At 33.9% G+C, this 19861-nt stretch overlaps 1 protein-coding gene across 1 annotated transcript in view; it reads left to right on the top strand.

The window, feature by feature from the left end:
* Window positions 1-4540: 4540 nt before the first annotated feature.
* The window catches only part of LOC126771242 (uncharacterized), a 54739-nt gene continuing 39418 nt past the window's right edge, over window positions 4541-19861 (top strand). The window contains exon 1 of the mRNA XM_050491020.1: window positions 4541-4766. The gene's annotated coding sequence lies outside the window, so the exon portion shown is untranslated. The remainder of the gene's footprint in view (window positions 4767-19861) is intronic.

Below are 19861 nucleotides of genomic sequence, written 5' to 3'. Positions count from 1 at the left end.
TATAGGAATAAGCTCCAAATCTTCTCCTTATAATGGGAGAGGAGGCCTTAGCCCAGCAGTGGGACATTCACAGACTGCTACCAAAAAAAAAGATAAAATCGCCAACTAAAATTGTGTACATATTTTGGGTGTAAATAAAATTAAATATATATATTTATTAATTATATTAATAAATATTAATATATATATATATGGTGGAATGGCTTTAAAGGTGTTTTAAAGGTGGTTTAGTTAATCAAAATCGGGTATGTTTAACGCCAGGTACAACTGAATGATCACGTACATATTTGTGAGCCGATATTTTAGGGCATTACTCGTAAATAAATTATGATTAAAAAATATAATTTCAAATTATAATTACGATATTATATAAATTATAAAAAAGTTGGAGTTCGTATTTATGGATTTCCAAGCTGCATATGTATTCATTAAATCGTACTTGATTGATTTAGTAATTAAAATAGCGAAAAAGAGTTCCTTGTCGATTCTCCTCAGTACAATCTACATCTCGACCCGGTGGAAGCTTTACATTTAATTCAATATAATCACATGGCAATTCAAGAGTGCTTTTGAGAATAAGGATTTGTTAAGGATTTTTCGGAATGATGATGATGGCATATAAAGCGTTGATTTGCTTCCGTTCTGAAGTTTTTATAATCTCATGTATACTAACCCAAGTTAAGCCGTAAGATACAGCTTGTTATAATAATTAACGTTCGTATTCCTAAAGATCAAATTAGTTTTGGAAACATCAAATAAATTTTATTCGTCGGATTCAACCACGACGCTGAAGGTTTGCTTTTTAAGGTCTGATTTAAATGCTAGGGACTGTTGGAAAGGTTCAGTAACAAACTTAACTTCGGCTTCCCTCAAAGATATAAGTTTGACGTAAAGTTTTCTCCCACGGATTTGGGGTCTGTAGCATCAAAGAACTGCGATATTTTCATATATTTACGTATATACACGACTATAGAAATGTGTTTAATACTGGGTAAATTAGGAAGTTTTTAGTTGTATTTTGACTGAAATCACCAGCTGCGAATCAGAAGTTTATATTGCTCGATATATAATAGTGCTCAATTTGCGTTCAGAATTCATCTCATGCTCAGCGGTGAAGGAAAACATTGTTTGGAAATATGCATGTGTCTACTTTCACTGACATTCTGCCACATGTGTATCTACCAATTCGCATTGGAGGAGCATGGTTGAATAAGCTTCGAACCTTCTCCTTAAATGGTGAACAGACCTAAGCCCAGCAGTGGACATTCACTGTTACTTACATTACTTTACTTTAATGATACAGTACAGTAACAGCCTGTAAATATCCCCACTGCTTGGCTAAGGCCTCCTCTCCCTTTTTGAGGAGAAGGTTTGGAGCTTATTCCACCACGCTGCTCCAATGCGGGTTGGCGGAATACACATGTGGCAGAATTTCGATGAAATTGGACACATGCAGGTTTTCTTACGATGTTTTCCTTCACCGAAAAGTACGAGATGAATTATAATCACAACTTAAGCACATGAAAACTCAGTGGTGCTTGCCCGGGTTTGAACCCATGTTCATCTGTTAAGATTCACGCGTACTTACCACTGGGCCATCTCGACTTGATACATGTGTATCGTATATTATATGTATACCGTGATATCTATCAAGGTAAACAATAAACGAGAATAAAGGTATTGTCAACTTCTGCCATTTAATATAGTTCATATAAAACGCGGACCATATAACACCATTGTACACTTTTCAAGAGAACTCGTAACAGTAGATCCCGATTTAATTGCAGTGCCGCTTTATGAAGCAAATATGCAGCTATATACAGGCAAAAGCATCAGAAGACCTTTATAAACTCTGTGGAAGTATTTATTGCTTTTGATATCTGATTTCTGTTTCAAAAGTATTTTAATGAGCGTATGGAAATTTTATTAATATTACTATTAATTTCGTATTTTATTTTTTGGTCACGGACGTGTTATCCTCTCTTTTTATATATATTATCTTTTTGTAATAACGTTATTTAAATGTACCTCTATGTTTATTACCAGCATCTTAATCTAAATTTTGGGATTAGAAATTAATGACAGTAGATGAATACTATATTATCATCAATTTGCTTCCATCTTCTTATTGTAAATCGTAGCAAGGTATCCACGACACAAGCTTGCTATGTGTGGATGCTACCGGAAATACAATTATGATATTGTTTCAACAAACAACCCAGTTATTGTATCAAGTGTGTTATATTTTTGCTTATATTTAGCTTTTAAAAAATATATTATAGCCTATGTATATGTACAACCCAATATATATAGTAGCTTAAACACTGTCATACAATCTTCTATGTATAAAATATTTAATCTTAAGCTTAAATAATATATTGATATAAAAGTTTGTAAAAAAACAATAAATCTCAATAATAAAAATCTGTCAAAAATTAAGTATATGTTTATTAAAATACATAAATAACTATCGCCAGCAGTTACTTGTTTTTGACATTAAATAGCCGATATACATATATAATATCATGAATACGTTCTTGTTCTCTCGTTCTTTTTAAAAAAAAAGCTAAACAAAATCCGACTTATCGAAAAGTGATCGATCATTTAGATAACAGAGAGCAAGGCAAAAACAACAGATTAATGTCCAACGTAAAACATAAAGGAATATGAATGCATTGATGAATTGATAACTTGAAAATATTAACTATAGCTGAAGTACTGGTGTTAGAGCTTTGTGCAAGCTCGTCTGGGTAGGTACCACCCACTCATCAAATATTCTACCGCAAAACAGCAGTACTTGGTATTGTTGTGTTCCGGTTTGAAGGGTGAGTTAGCCAGTGTAATTACAGGCACGCATGTCTATGGGAGTTGGTGACCACTTACGATCAGGTAGCCAGCCCGCCTTCGTATGCTTGTCCGCCTTCCTATTCTTTAAAAAAAATCCATGCTTAGAGAATATATATTGATAAAAGTTTCATGTTAGAAGATAGGTTTTCTTACGTATTAGAACGCTATTCATTTCATATATGTTTTGTATAATCAAAATAATACAAATAATATACGTGTTTCTATTTACATGAATACTGATCATGATAAATAATTTAACTGGTGGACGTCATCATTATCATAAGTATAATAAATATATAAAAAGCCTCTTAAACAGAAATGATATATTTGATTTTAGCAATAGATATATAATTTTTAACTTGCGGTTGCGGTTTTAAACGGTAGAAAATACATTTCGATTAATAAAGAGGACTTATACAGAAATTAATATTTCATTTCGTTTTGCAGTTAAGAATATTAAAACGGAACTTGCTTCAAAAGTTTTTCTGACACGACGGGGCGTACTATCAAAGTCTAGTAGAACTGAATTGTCTCAATACCAAGTGAGTAATATTTGTCATACGAATGTATAACATGTTTTAAAAATAAACAATTGTTCAAGAACATGTATTCTACTTATTGTATTAATTTTAAAGTCCCCTGACATAATTTTTGCCACAATGGATCTCAAACACTTATCAACTGCGTTGCTATTATAAGAATGGGAGCGTAAACCAAGGTGCACTCCTATAGTCAGATGGGACTGAAATCTAATTCGACTGAAGAGAGATTAACTTTAGGATCAACGTCTTTACGTGCTTTCTGAGATTTAGAAGTGTAAAATCGCCATTCTTCTAACTACACGCTGCTGCGGAATATTTCTTGAATGAAAACCTCAATAAATGTTTTTTTGGTCCAATCTCAAAAGAGATTACCCAACTGTGCAGGACATATTATAGTGCACACGTGTATGTGCAAGCACAGGTGCAGTTTAAATATCATAATCTGATGAGACGGCAATTCGACACGACCGGAAAGAGTTCAGGGCAGGACCAACGATTTTACGTGCTTTCAGAGGCACGGGAGTAAACACATTTCAAACTTCCAGACTCCGGGCTACTACGATGCAGTTATTAGTAAAGTAAAACAGACAAGTTATTTCAATAGTAATGTTGTCCTTCAAACCGTAACGTAACAATACTAAGTATTGCTGCTTAGTAGCAGAATATCTGATAAGTGGGTGGTACGCCCCAAGATGGGCCTACACAAAGCCCTACCGCCAGGTAATTATTATTATACAAATTATTCTTTACAATTTTAATTAGTTGCAGCTTTAGGGTTGTATAGAAAATAATATTAAAATATCTATTTACATGCACTATAAATGCGTTTAGCTGCGATTTATAATTTATTGAAAACATATGATTTTTTGTAATTGCGCTTTCCATAATAATAATTTTATTTTTTTGAAGCATAAAATCAATACCAATTGAAAAGTCAAAGGGAACAGGTGTCAAAGAATCTTTTCATATTTGTCCGCATCGTGCTCACAAACTGCTACTCGTAAAAACTTACCACTTCATCGAGTGGCTTACATAGAATCGCCTTTGCTCGGATAAGTTCGACTGCCTTCGGCGTTAGTCGTAGCTTTTGGGCGGGCGGATATTCAGTCTACGGAGGCAGCGGCAAGTGATCGACGTATCGTACGGTGTTATATTAACTGTGTAACATCGTTCTACATATAAAATTGTTTTTAATTACAAGTTCTTAGTGATAAGTTATGTAATACATATAAATAAAATAATAAGACAAAAAAAATATATTTCATGTCATCGTGTGATTTTTAAAGTGAATTAATAGATTTGTGAACCAAATAACTTGACTCGAGTACGGCGGAAATGATGTTGGGGTGGTTTAATACGAGCACAACATTTAATAAGGTAAGAAATCATTTTAATGAAATTAACATAAAATTTAATACAATTTATATTGTAAGTTTATACCAGTTAAATGCGAATACAGCATTTTTTGTAGAGCGTGTATGTACTCGCAATTCAAAACCTTCCTTGCGTGTATGTAAGTGATAAAATTTGCATGCTACTTTGCATTTTGTATAACAACGTTATAAGGTCGTGGTTTTGATAGAATTAAGATTTATTCGTTAAATATTTATCGGCTACAATAGTTGTTATTTAATTAGGTCTACATAGCTAAAAATCTAGAGAACTGATTACTCTTGACATAAGAATTTTAATTATATATAACTAAAAAAAAACTTCATTTTTTTTTTCGATTATTTTATTTCTTCCATTATATTATAGTGTCGTTTATATACGATTTAGTTTTAATTTTAATGCAATATAACTTGAAGTTATTTTTTTTCTAAATGTTAATATATTGGCTAAAACGAATCAAAGATAATAGTAATTTCTAATTAAAAAATATATAAGCGTTTTATGTCTCAATTGATAATAATACTCTAAAAATCAAAAATATTCGTTCTTTACAATATAAAAGTTGATAATTTATTTTCAGCGACGAGTATTAAACGACTGCGTCACATAAAGCGAGCTACAGTACTTTAATATACATGTGGCCTTTAGGTTATTTTGAAAAGTATTAACTTTTATAACTTACTAGCTTATGCATGCGGTCTCACTTGCTTTTAAGTTTTGTACGGAGCCTTCAATACGTATCCACCGGATAATTTTCATAAGTAGTTTTATTGGTACATTTCCGCCTTCCGACATAATATTTTCTTTTAATAAATTAAAGTTTTTCAAAATCGGTTCAGTCATTTTTAGGTGATGCTCAAACAAAATATTTAACAGTTTTTTAAAAATAATATATTTATTATAAAAACAAATATTCTATATTAAATAGTTTTAAGCACGAATTCTAAAAATAAAAGCACTAATTTTACTAACTTTATTAAATATAACGATTTGAACTCGCTTTCAAGTTGATTAGACCCGCTTTTAATCCTTTGATCCCTATTTTGAAATACTAATTAGCAGAGTAGTGTTAGTAATACGACATATTATCAATTTGTCAATCAAAAGGGCGTAGCAACGTTTTTACTCATTTAATTGAGTATTGTAAATCAATGTGTTTAATTGAACATTTGTTTATTTAAATAGTTCAGTTGTTGATGTTAATTTTATTTGTGTGGTTACTTTATGAGTTTGTGATACATAATAACACGTTTAGTTTTATATTTCCACACTTGGCTCAACATAAATTAAACGATAAAAGTATGTTAAATTGTTCTTTAAGAATAAACTCGAAACTAGCCGCAGAGAAACCATGATATGTCAGAAAGTAATATGCGATTTTGGCTGTAATAATTATAACACTTAAAGGATACACGTATCAAAATAGCGTGTCATTGTCCGACAGCTTATAACATTTCACGATTGAGATTTGAAGTCAGTTTCTACTGAATAGCACTAAAGTCAAAATAAATTAAAGCGCAAGTTACCATGTTCTAGAGCAAATACTTAGGTAATTTAAGCACGTTTTGAGCGTATTATATTCAAATTGAGGGTTAAGAAAATATAAAGGTAAAAACGTGAAGCTTAAAGGATTTCTTAACGACCATAATAAGACTAATAGGACTGTTACAGTAACACTCCTAGTATTAGGTTTAGAGTTTATTTCAACACGCTAGTCTAATGCGAGTTAGTGGATGGAAATATTTCTGGCGACACATGCAGGTTTTTGTCAAGATGTTCCATTTTACCGTCGAGCACGAGATGAATTATAAGCACATATTAAACAAATGAAAACAGTAGTACTCGTCCGGGTTGTAATCTCACATTGTTAAGATTGACGTGTTTTAGTTACTGGGCTATTTCGGTTCATTATATCACTTTTAGTCAAACAAAAAAGTATATCCTAGTGGTATGACATTTTTGACAAATCACAAATGATTGCCATACATCCAAAAATTTCGTTAATTCGGTTGTTATTTTTTTTACAGTTATCATCAGCACTTGCGTGAAGGCCTCTGACATATATAGTAACTTGAACATACAATAGATGCGCGGGTCATATCGTATAATATTTACAATATTATTTTTAAAAATGTGTGCTGTGGGTTGTTGTTTGTTTAAAGATTATTTAGGTCGTGTTCTAAAAATACAATAACTCACGTAGCTTAACACGAATATTAATATTAAATCTATTACTGTGCAACTAACTAATAAATGAATATTAATATTAACAAAAGCTTAATATAATTAGTAAGTTTCATTTGAGAAACAAATTGGAGTATTCATAATGTAGTTAATTGAGTGGAAAGTGCTCTTATCAGTAATTGGTTGCAGTTGATTAACGGTGCAAAAGTCCAATCAATTGGATTCGATTGTTTTAACCGAATTTGTTACCCGTGCCCAATCTATGGAAGCAATTACAGTAACAAAACAAACAAAAGAAATCTCTTGTTTATTTATTCTAATCCCGACAGTCTGATGAAACATTTCCTCTTTACTTACTGTTTTGTTTAGATTAGCATTTTTGTAATAGCTTTTACTTATATACTTTGCCTGTTATAACTATTGGTTGCTAGTTAATTACTTTTCATAAATGATGTTCTTATGTCTCGCTTTTTAAGTATTTTTAAGCAAAAGCCTTATATGCATGTACGTAAATTTACGTTTATTTACGAGTGTTTATAAGGTCTGGTATATTTTAATGCGTATGTATGTATGCGTCGGATGTTACAGGTAATAAACCATTACACCTATAAGATACGGATTTGTTCAATACACATGCGAGGCGGAAGTATCCATATCAATAGAACAAAGAATACTATATAGTGATAATGAACACGTGATTCGGTTTTCATATATATGTATATTAATATAGCTTTTTTTAAAATTTGTTTTTAATAAATATAATAATATCAAAGTATATTCTGGATAATATATATCGGATATATATGTCTACATAGATAGTAGATACTATCTATGCAGACATATTTATCCGCATTTTTTTCTATATATACATCATCGTGTGGAATATTGCTAAGAGACCTGGCAGCATTTCTGTTAAATCGTAATTAATTTTGTGGACAAAAATGAATCAGGTCACTTCTTCTTTCTTCTTTCTTATTTATTTATATCCTTGTCTTGGTTAGTGTTGTAGGGATCTACAACACTAACCAAGACAAGGATAGAACCAGATAGCGAAACTCTTGCCAGAGCGAAGATACTGAGTGAAGGTCACGACACTTGGACATGAGATCGTTGTGCTGAATGCGATCTTAATGGCAAAACAAATCTGATTTCAAATTATGTTCTTATGTTCTTCTCTGAATGGTTCATATATTACATCTTTTCCATACACTTATCTATTTTCAAAACATTTTTAAAAATGTACTTTAGCTTAACACAGTGCTTACAAATTATTATTGACTATAAAACTTTCTAACCGATAAGCTTAAACAATAAAAATTGGTGGTATTTAAATTGGTGGTATTATATATATATTTTTAGTCTCAACAAAAAATGACTCGATCGATTTTACTATTCGAATTTGTAATTCTGCGTCGAGTGCAACTGGTCGAGATAATCGTGACGAAAAAAAAAATCCGAGCGCACCTACGCATACACCTACATACACTCACACAGACATCCTCTTAAAAACTTTGGCAATTTAATCTAGTGACCTTGAAACGTGGAGAAATGTCATAATCCGGGATTAACAAAATAGGACCCACTACAAAAACTTCCCTACTTTAACTTTTCCTTACTTAACTGGGAAGTTAAAAAACAATCAAACTTATAAAATTCCCGAACTAATTATCTACAATACATTGAACTGTAACTAAACTATTTTACGATATTTAGCATTACATGAAATAGATGTTGACGATGGTTTTATGCGTTATACTCAGTTTGGTTAGTTACGTCTGTTATCCGACTAATTCTTTTGTGGGACTTTCACAATAGGATCCACAAAAGCGTTCGGAAATGTTCAACGGTAAAGTTGAAAAAAATGTTAAGGATCGTTTGTGTGTTAGGCTTTTACAAAACTAATGACTTTTTAGATGATCTGATACACTTTGGGAATTAAGTGATTACCTCTAGGTCATTTCAAATAAACCTTTATTCAGAGTAAACATTATTTGTGGAATGAAAAAACCGCTTGGATTTTTATGCCCGTTTTTGTCAGGTTTGAGATATTTCTTAACAAGACGGTGTTAGATTTTGTGACAATCAATAAGCAACTGTTATTCTATTACATAAAATAAAGATTTGGCTATGTTTGAAAATGGGTCATTAACCTCAAATTCCATAATTAAATAATAATAATAAGAGTTTCAGGAGTGAATTAGTTATCATAAAAAATTAAGAATGCAAGAATCTTACTTTATTGATTACTTTTGTAATAAACGAAGTTTTGCATATTTTTCTAAATAGTAACCCAAATCGAAATAGCTATTAGTCATACTTTTATTAACTTTAAGTTTAATTAACACATTTTTAAAGAAACGTCAATGATTTTCTCTCATTTAACATTTACATATATATAAAACATATTATCCAGCTCAGGTGATGTTGTTTTTATAAACTTATTTTGTAATCACTTTGTGTTATATTAACTTTTTCAGTTGTAATTAGTGCTTAAATATCTAACACAATGTTCACAGATTATTTCAAATTTTTTCTTGTTTTTTTTTTAATATTTTGTCATTTATAAAGAAAAATCGTGATGATTACCTGTTGTGATGTGTTGTACTTAAAAGTAAAAAAAATATTACAAAACAATTTAAGATATTTAAATACAAGAATAAATAATCTTATTGCTCCATACCTAGTCCTACTAGTACTCCCCTCCCTGCCTAGTAGACTGTAAAGGACACGACAAACGAATAACAACTTCAAACGCTCTACCGAGTAAGCACTACTGACTTTTTGATGTGCAAGATTTATGTTAAAATTCATCTGGTGCTTTGTAATAAAGGGATGTATAATCAGGAAACCAGTGTTTGTCAGAGGAAATTCAGAGGCATAACCCGCAACGGCTTCATTGAGGGTTTGTGGTTGCCGCGTGGTGGTGTGGTTGGCGCACAAAATATGTATTTCTCGTACTTTGGATGTATAGAATTAATAATTGCGTTGTTAAATATTAAAAACGACAATTATTTATACTTACATAAAGCTAACCAATAAATTGTAGTAAATTTGTACTTGTAATTATTACGAATTGAATATTTGATGATGTGAATTATGAGCATCGAATACAAAGAAAGTAGACGCGAATTTAATATTTCCAAAGACGTAAATAACAAAATAAAGACAAATTGAGAATTTAAGTATTTTCACGCTGAAAACGTAATAAAAGCATTCTTTAAATTATCATATTAATTTAATACATAGAAAATAAATTATACGTATCTACAGCAATTGAAGAAAACTTACTAAATCTGGTTATACCAAAGCATTTTTTTTATATTTGACGATATATTTTGTTATAGATGAAATCGCACGTACATATTTTGCATGCTTTCTAAATAAATGTTCAATAATATAATCATAAACTAGCGTCGGTGCTTGGTATTCAGTCGGTCAGTTAGACATTAACACGCTACATAATAACCAGACCTAGCTGCTCTTTGCTTTTTGTTAAGGGTGATTGGGTCATATAAGTTCACGTTATACTTTTCCGCGAAATCACTACATTGCCAATATGTTTTATATCTTAAGACTATTGCTTTCAGCTGATAAGGTAGCTTTCCAGGTGGCCTATTTGCTCATCTGCTCCTTCAAAATTATAAAAAAAAACTAAAGTAATGTAGCACTCGAATACGTCTTTGTTGGGCCAACGTATATGCTCTTCACGTTGTGTTTGTTCTGTTTGTAAGTTTTACATGCAAATTTGTATGCATTGAAGAAGTCTGCAGGAGATGTTGCATACAGCTTTATACGTACCTGAACAAGAAACGCATTATACTCCTTGCTTCGTAGAATAATTAAATGAAGCAATTGTAACTTTACTTCATTGTTGCGGCTTGTTGTCTCCAAGAGTTTTAAGCAATGAATTGTAAATTAAAAGTTTTTTCATTTGCGGACAATTCATACATATTTTAATATTAAATTGATCTATATTCAATTTATTTATGAAGAAGAAAATTAAATTTTCAAACAAGTCGTGGCTTAATTCTTATCAAAATATTGTAAATATATTGTCAGGTAAATATTATACTAATGTCAGAAATCGTATCGAGCCCTCTTCTATTATATATCATAATCTGTTTTATTGTTGTTAAAATTATGTAATAAAATATCACGTTACGCCTTTACCTTTAAATGTTATTTAGGGGATAGTTAAACAATGCTGTATCTTTATCTTTTAGATGTCAAATCAATGATGAGAGAAAGAGTGAACACTTTGTTTAACCTTTGTCTAACACCCGTTAGATGAAGGTCGTAATGACTGTATTGAAGCACTATATATAACATTTAACGTTATTTTTATCTTATTTATTACTTTTTTAATATTTCTCTTCTGTTTTCATATAATAATACAGTTTGATTCCAAAATAAATAAATTAAATAAAGTATATAAATAAAAAATATTGGAATAATTTCGCCTGATAACGTGTTACGTTACATAAATTATATTCTATTCACAACTGCACCACCGCAACCAAATTTAATTGCTAAATTGCCACCATAAAATTATTAGCCAGTCACAGAACGTTGTAGCGAATGAAAATTATCAGAAATTCAATACAATTGTCACGTATGTGTTCAGCTTGTTCAATTGTTCTGACCACGTATATTTAACGCGACACTTTGTTCATTCGATTTTGAGTACTATTTAATTAAGGCGTGAAAAACATTGTTTGTTTAATTTGTTTTCTTGTGTGCGTAACTATAGTAAATATTAAGTAATACAATATTTACAATTTCGATACATCATTACCGAATAATGAATTAATGATAATGATGCTTCCTAGTCGAATAGGTCACGGCGGCCGATCTCAAGGACACACGCACAAGTAAGTGCGCAAATACGGGTGAATTATCATAACACAATGGGACGGCAATCCGATATGAACGGAGAGATCGTGTGCACGCACAATTTTAGGTGCTTTTAAGCCACAGGAGTGTAACGCTGTCGACTTTTCTAGCTGGTTGTCTGATAATGAGAATTTATTGACTCAGGATTTAAGCCCAGGACTTTGGGATTAGCAGCCTTGGCGAAGCAGTTAGAAATATATCACACTTGTCACGGGAAAACGATACCCATGTTCGCATCGTATATTTGACTATACCGTATAAAGTTTCATCTCAAGTATTTTCATAAAACTTCTCTTTTACTTTAAAGCTTCGTTTGGGTATTGTTATAAAATCTTCCAACTCATTTTTCATCTACTTTTAAAAGTAGTGTCAATTTGAAACTTGGCACTGTATCGGGTTGCTATAATAAATTTATGAGAACGAAATAAAATACAATTTAATATAATTAAAAATACACTTTTAGGTATGATGCTAAACTATTTTTTCTAGTAAGTAAAGTCTCGGTATATTATGTATAAAAATTTGTCTTGTATATTTCTTCATTTATTTAAAATAATATATATGCATATAACTTCGCTAATAATAATATTAATAATATAATCCTGGGACATTATTCACACACGGCCAGACAACTGATATATTACATATACTACTTTTCTTTTGTAAATACATACTTATATAGATAATTACACCCAGACTAAGGACAAACAGACATGTTCATGCACCCAAATGTCTGTCCTGGTTGGGAATCGAACCCACAACTTTCGGCGTGAAAGGCAAGTGTCTACCAACCACACCAACCAGCCCGCTGTTACTTATAGCACAATCATTAAGTTGCCTACCGTAAGAACAGGCGAGCGAGTATAAATAAAAAAAAAACAATCATAAGATGATTATTGTTAGAGCTTACTTTTAAATATAGTTTAAATCTTTTACTGCTAAAGGTTCTTTAGAGACACACTCCATCACAACGTGCATTACATTTAAGTCTGTTAAGTTTAACTGTAATGAGTTAAATATCCTAGGATAATGTTTGAGCCGTGCATACATACTTTGTCCAAATTGTGTACTGTGTACTGTATGACTATGTATGTCGTATCTTAGTTATGACTTTAATCTTAGTGTGAGTAAATATTTCAAGTTTTTATTTTTATTTTACTACTATATTTGTTCTTCGGATAGAAAAGATAAACATTAATATAATAGTATGCTGTATATATTGTATTAAATTTGTAAACTGATATGATTGTTTTGTGTACTTAGACTTTTATATATACGTGTTGTTAAGTTGTAAGTATGAAACATGATAAGATTAAACAAGTCAACATATTTTCTAAGTGATAACATGAACCTTAAAAAAATGGACTCAATCTTACATTGAGAATAATAATAATATCCTGGGACATTATTCACACACGGCCATCTGATCCCAAGCTAAGCAGAGCTTGTACTATGGAAACCAGACAACTGATATACATATACTACTTTTCTTTTGTGAATACATACTTATATAGATAATTACACCCGAATCAGAACAAACAGACATGTTCATTCACACAAATGTCTGTCCTGGGTGGGAATCGAACCCACAACCTTCGGCGTGAAAGGCAAATATCTACCAAGCCAACCGGCCCTAGCTCTTTCAATTTCATTTGTGATACTCGAGTTTCATCTTACATATTAAGCTCTTACAGGCTTCAGAAAGCAGCGTGAATCGCCTCTCATGACATATGTATGGTTATAATAAAATGACACTTGCGTTAAAAAATCATGTATAAGTAAAATATATAAATAAATAGATAAGTAAACTGAAACCAATATAATTAACACGTTAAGTTTATTTATTTTCAAAAAACATATTTTTATATTAATAATAATAAATATTACAATTAAACTTAAACAATATATATTTAAATATTAAAATAATTTTTAATACCAAGAGAACACTTTGAAGTTTATAAAAATATATAATGTGAGTCAAAGTGCAATGCCTTGTTACTTGATCGTGGCTAGTCCGTTCGTTACATAGTAAGAGGATTAGCAAAGACCTAACTAGACCGTCTAACCAGCCACGTTGGATTCTGTTGCTTATTCATGTTATAGTAATGCCAGTATTATAAAGCGACTTGTGTTATTTAATGGTTTTTTTTCTTTTACATAACTTTTAATACGGTTAACATAAGTATTCAAAACAATAGTGCTATTCTGTATGTATAAGCTCGAAACTCAATGCAGAACATGATCCTGAAATGATTGAATGTAATAATTATAATTATTAAATTATTATGTCCTTAAAACCGATTATGACAACAGAGGTTGTTGTTAAGGGAGAATAGCCATTTGCACAGGACATATTACAGTGTGCAAGTGTGTGCGCAAGTACAATTGTACTCTATTTTCTCTCTCTCGTAGTCCGATGTGGCGATAAATCTGACTCAATTGGAAAGAGTTTAGCCGCAGGACCAGACTTTACTTGCTCTCTGAGGGAGGGGAGTATGAATACTACCAGCCTGCCAGCCAGCTTCGAGATAACTGGCTACTACTGAGAGATCGGATTCCTTACAAGCCACTAGACCAAAGGATACACGCAACATTCACTTAAAGTTGCAATTGTTTTGGAATGTAGATTCTAACGAGAGAAACCAGCAAGAAATAACGTATGTTACTAAATACAATTTAATTATTATTAATCTTTCATGTGAATCAAAATGTACTTTGTGCTTAGAATTCATCTCGTGCTTGACGGTGAAGGAAAACATCGTGAGGAAACCTGCATGTGTCTAATTTCATTGAAATTCTGCCACATGTGTATTCTACCAACCCGCATTGGAGCAGCGTGGAGGAATAAGCTCCAAACCTTCTCCTCAAAACGGAGAGGAGGCCTTAGCCCAGCTGTGGGACATTAACAGGCTGTTACTGTTACTGTTATGTAAATCAACGAATGTATATTTAATATATATTTTGAATATGAGATATAAATGTATATAGCAAAGTCACTATTGAAATTCTGTTAAACAATTTTTTTTTTATTGAAGCAACGTCTTGCCCGAGGAACGGTGAAATGACTTTGAGTATACGGAAACTTTTTTTTCAAGTTTCTCCTTGCTTCTCGTATTTATACAATGTTTGCAACTGCTCTATTAAAATAATAAATATTATTGTAGATATTCATAATATTGTTGTAAATATACAATAATGCCGCTGCGAGTATGTGAACCCCGTAAAACAGCACGAAGGGAGTCGAGCACTGAAATTCGTCGTTCGTTGAAAGTCGTCGCGTTTGGACTCTACTACCACTTACCATCAGGTGGAGTAGAGTCATTTGCCATCCCGGCAAATAAAAAAAAAAAAAGAAATTGTAAATAGCGCTAACAGCTCTTTTTTGTCTCTATGTCAGCCAGCAGCATGACACCATGAGACATGATGTTGCGAGAACATAAATGGGCTTTTAACGCCCTTGACACTTTCATGCCAAAAAAAATTCTGATTGGCTTAGAAATTTGTAACATGGATTAACTTTTCGTCACTCACAAAGTAATAATTGAGCTCACGATTAATCTACTTTTAAATCTGCTGAATAATAATCTCATATAAACTTTGTATTGATTGACTGTATTACAGAAGTCAGTTTTAAGTCCTGTGTTTTATCTTTCTACATTCCACGCATTTTAGTTCATCATCATCATCCCTTTATGTCCACTGCTGGGCATAAGCCCTTCCATATAGCACGCCACTGAGCTCAATATTCAGCTCTCATTCTCCATCCCCTGCCAGCCACTTTGCGTATACTCACTCTACCTAGCATTTTAGTTCAGAGGAGTGGAATTGGTTTTACAACGGGTATCAAGATCGCAAGAATAGTTTTTAAAGTATTAGTCAATCTATCAATGCAATCTATTGGCTCTCGAAAGGACATTTTATGGTAACTTACTTCAGCGTGGGTTGATCAATACGGGGGTGATGGGCGACTTGTCCGGCGTTGGGTAGGCTGCGGCGTTCCACAGGGGTCGGTACTCGGCCCAATTCTGTGGAACGTCGAATTCGATTGGCTCCTGAGGGCCCCTATCCTTCCCGGGATGAGGGTGTTATGCTACGCGGATGACACCCTCATCATGGCGACGGTGCGGACTTTTCAGGATGCGGCCCGCCTGGCCGAGGTCGAAGTGTCGCTCACACTGGACCGGATTGGGATGCTGGGCTTGAGGGTCTCTGTCACAAAAACAGAGGCCCTCCTATTCCACGGTCCACGTCGGGGTCCCCCTCGAGGGGCGTCTATCACTGTCCAAGGGACGGTGATTAAAGTGCAAGCCCAGATGAGGTATCTGGGCCTGATCCTGGACGGATGATGGAGCTTCAGGCAGCATTTTATCCAACTCGGCCCGAAGCTTATAAGCGCTGCTGCCGCCCTGGGCCGCCTCCTACCGAATGTCTACTCCTACACCATGTCGGCGTTTATACGCTGGCGTGGTATGCTCCATGGCGTTGTACGGTGCACCCATTTGGGTGCATGCTCTCACCGCTCGTAACAGAGCTCTTCTGTGGAGGCCGCAAAGAGTCATAGCGGTGAGAGCGATATGTGGGTACCGTATGGTGTCATGGCCGGCAGCGACACTTCTCGCGAGCGATCCGCCCTGGGAACTCCAGGCGGAGGTGCTTACGGAAGTGCACCGGTTCCGGGTGGAAACGAGGTCAAGCGGCGTCCGTCCAGGGTCGGCGGAGGTTGAGCGAGTCAGGGCCCTAGCCCAGCGAGGCTTGATTCGCAGGTGGGAGGAGGACCTGAGGTCCCCTCGGCAGGCCTAGTGACAGTGGAGGCGGTCCGCCCCCACTTGAGTCGCTGGGTGGAACGGAGTCACGGCACACTCACATTCAGGCTGACGCAGGTACTTACCGGACACGGTTGTTTCGGTAAGTACCTGCACCGGATAGCGAGGCGGGAGGTGACACCCTCCTGCCATGAGTGTGGTGCGCCTTCGGACACAGCGTGCCACACCCTGATGGAGTGTGCCGCTTGGGGACCTCAGCGCCTGTCCCTGGCGGCCTTAGTCAGTAAAGACCTCTCGCTGCCGAGTATGATAAACACCATGCTTGGTAGCGAGAGGTGCTGGTTGGAGACGGTCTCCTTCTGCGAAAATGTCGTGTCGCAGAAGGAGGCAGCGGAGCGGGAGCGTGAGGAGAGGGTCTCCGCTGACTCGCTTCGCCGAATAAGACCGGGGAGAAGGCGTCGGCGCTATGCGCATCTTCTCCTCCCGCCGTAAGTGTTGCCGGGTTTAGGGGGTCTTTATACCCTGAGAACTCCCTAGGATTTGCTCGGCACCGGCGAGTCCCACATACCCCCCACTTCAAGTGGGGGAAACGCGTAAACGCATTTTTCCAGCGAAACAAAAAAAAAGGGTTAATTTTTTCTCCACATAATCTGAGTTACGATTAAGTGGGGAAATGCTGTCAGAACTATTGGCAACATTCCATGCGTTGATTATTTGTGCATTAATTATTTGCGATTCTGATGAAATATTTATAATATGGTAAATTTTATATACTATTATGTATTTTTAATGGATTTAAAAAAACGCGTCGGTCACACATTATGTTCGATGCGTATATATTTATATAATTTACCTATATTCACTGTTTACTGCCTCCACGATTAGGCGACATCAGCTGTATTAATAATATTAAGATTAATTATAATGAGCATCTCAATCACTACATGTCGAAATTGAGGAAAAGAGATGATACCGCTCTCAAAGAGTCCCACCATGATAGCTGTGATGTGAGTTGGCAGCTGAAACGAAAAAAAATTGAGCTTTGAAAATTACAATCGATTTCAATTATTTAAACTGCGTTATATTAGTTTTTTATTAACATCGATTTAGTAACTAATATAATAAGTAGTAGTTATATAATTATAAAAGTTACATTGACGTTCACTACTCGATAACTTAGTTTCTTGAAATAAACCTTATAAACGCCGTTTACACTTAACAATTTTAATCACAACACGATGATTCAATAAAACCTTTCAAGTAAAAAGGCGTGCCGGAATATCTAAAACATGGTTAAGACTTTTGATTTACGCATATAGATGTTCATATAAAGATACATAGGTTAGTGATATTGATAAAATATCTTATTTTAATAAACACATCAGAAATGCGCACGTGGTGCCTTCGGTAAGATGCATTAGCTCAGTAGATAGATAATTATTATTGTTGTCTAAGCCGAGATGGTCGAGTGATTATAACGTCTGAATCTTAACCGATGGTCGTCGGTTCAAACCCGAGAATGTAGAACTGAGTTTTGATGTCCTTAATTCGTTTATAATTAATTTCGCTTCTGACGGTGAAGGAAAACATCGTAAGGAAATTCGCATGTGTCTAATTTCACTGAAATTCTGCCAGATATGTATCTACCAACTTGCATTGGAACAGCGTGGAGGCCTTGCCCAGCAGTGGGACATTTACAATTTACTTATACAAACAAATGTTAATCATATCTTGTAATAACGCTTAGTGACTGATAATGATTACTTCACTAAGAGTAGCAAATAATAAAATAAAAAAATAAACTTCAGTACTCTTCTATAAGATTTCGTTTCATTACTCACTCGTGAAATGTAGACGTCTGAGTTATGTTAATTTATATTCTGATGCATGTATTATTGAAATGTTATAATTATGGTCAAATCGCATATCACTTTCCGATATTTCACGACCGTTTCCTGAGGTGAATTTCGAGTTTGTTTTAACAGAATAACCCTATTAAATTAATAAACTAAGTCAAATTGCTATAATAATATTGCACTTTGTTTATTTAACGGATTTTATTTGATTATAAAAACTTTCTGAAGCGATACAACTATACAAAGAGTTTAAGTATTTATAAAACTTTTTAATAAAATATTCAAGTAATTTTATCACGTTTTAGTGTATTTCCTGTTATTTTTCTGTCTGTATGTACGAGTTGTATAAAATTGCTTATATTATATACGAATACAAACATTGCAAATCTGTACGCATAGATAAAATATGCAGAATCTACTTTCATTTTTTTTTTTTAAACTTATATTTGATTAAAATCCAACGTGAATCATATGTTTATACTTAATAAATTATAATGTCCTCCAGACCGATTTCGGCCACGGCAGCCAATCTCAAGAGAGATTAGCCAATTGCGCAGGAGATATTATAGTGCATAAGTGTGTGCGCAAACAAAGGTGCACTCTCTATTCCCTAACTCTCATAATCCGATGGGATGGCAATCCGACACGACCGGAAAGAGTTCAGGCGCAGGACCAACAGCTTTACGCGCTTTCCGAGGCACAGGAGTGTACAACTTCCAGACTCCGGGCTGCTACTAAGATTTTTTTGATAGAAAACCCAATAACTTTTGATTGGCCCGACCTGAGAATTGAACCCAGGACCTCCGGGTTTCCGGTCTTACATCAAGCCACTAGACCAACGACGCAATCAATGTCAGTGTTTATAATTATAAATTTAATGAAAATGGGATAAAGACTATTTCATTCTTAGATATGAAAGCTGAAATAAATATTAATGAACTTATATAAATATAATATACGTATTTCCTTATACATATATTGTATTTATATAAGTTACGCACGCATTTACTCAAAAAATACTCTGGAAACTTACCAAAGTGATTTGTGTCATATCAGATTTACGTGTATTAAATTAATTAAAGTTTCGTATTGCAAGCTGTTACGGCATTAGTTAATATTTGTATGATATACAAGCACTTACCTACTAAAACTCGGCATTATACTCTTTGTGAGAAGTCAGGGTAGGTTGTTAGTGCTTAGTGTCTCGCTTAGCTGCAAGTCAGTTCATTTTATTATCTCGCGTAGCTTCTACTCGTAATAAACAAGTTACTACAATAATTCATTTGAAAATAAAAACGTACTTTTACTTTAGTTTTAAGAACGGACGTTTACAAACGTTTTGTATTTTTATTAATTTTTATTTCTATGACGACGATAGAAAAGT

This window comes from Nymphalis io, chromosome 10 (genome assembly GCF_905147045.1).
Source record: "Nymphalis io chromosome 10, ilAglIoxx1.1, whole genome shotgun sequence".
NCBI lineage: Eukaryota > Metazoa > Arthropoda > Insecta > Lepidoptera > Nymphalidae > Nymphalis > Nymphalis io.
Note: the sequence above shows the minus strand (reverse complement) of the source record. Positions and strands in the feature narration are given on the sequence as shown.